We start from the raw sequence: 254 nt of genomic DNA on the forward strand, positions 1-254 counted from the left end.
ACGTGTATCTTTCCCTTATTTGAAAGGGAATCATGAACGTAATGTTTCTTGGAGATGCAGTGATAGATGATGACGAGTCTATGTAGACACTGATCAAGGTTAGAGAATAATGAAGGTATAAGTCAAGGTTTCCCAACCTCACCTCGCGCGCTCCCTCGTCCTCCCTGGTAGTTTGGCAGAGCTCGTTCACTCTGGTTAAAATCGCGGGCACCAGGTCTAACTACCGTATTCATTGTTTAACTACCGTATTCAGA

Source organism: Penaeus monodon, chromosome 22 (assembly GCF_015228065.2).
Source record: "Penaeus monodon isolate SGIC_2016 chromosome 22, NSTDA_Pmon_1, whole genome shotgun sequence".
In the NCBI taxonomy this organism is placed as follows: domain Eukaryota; kingdom Metazoa; phylum Arthropoda; class Malacostraca; order Decapoda; family Penaeidae; genus Penaeus; species Penaeus monodon.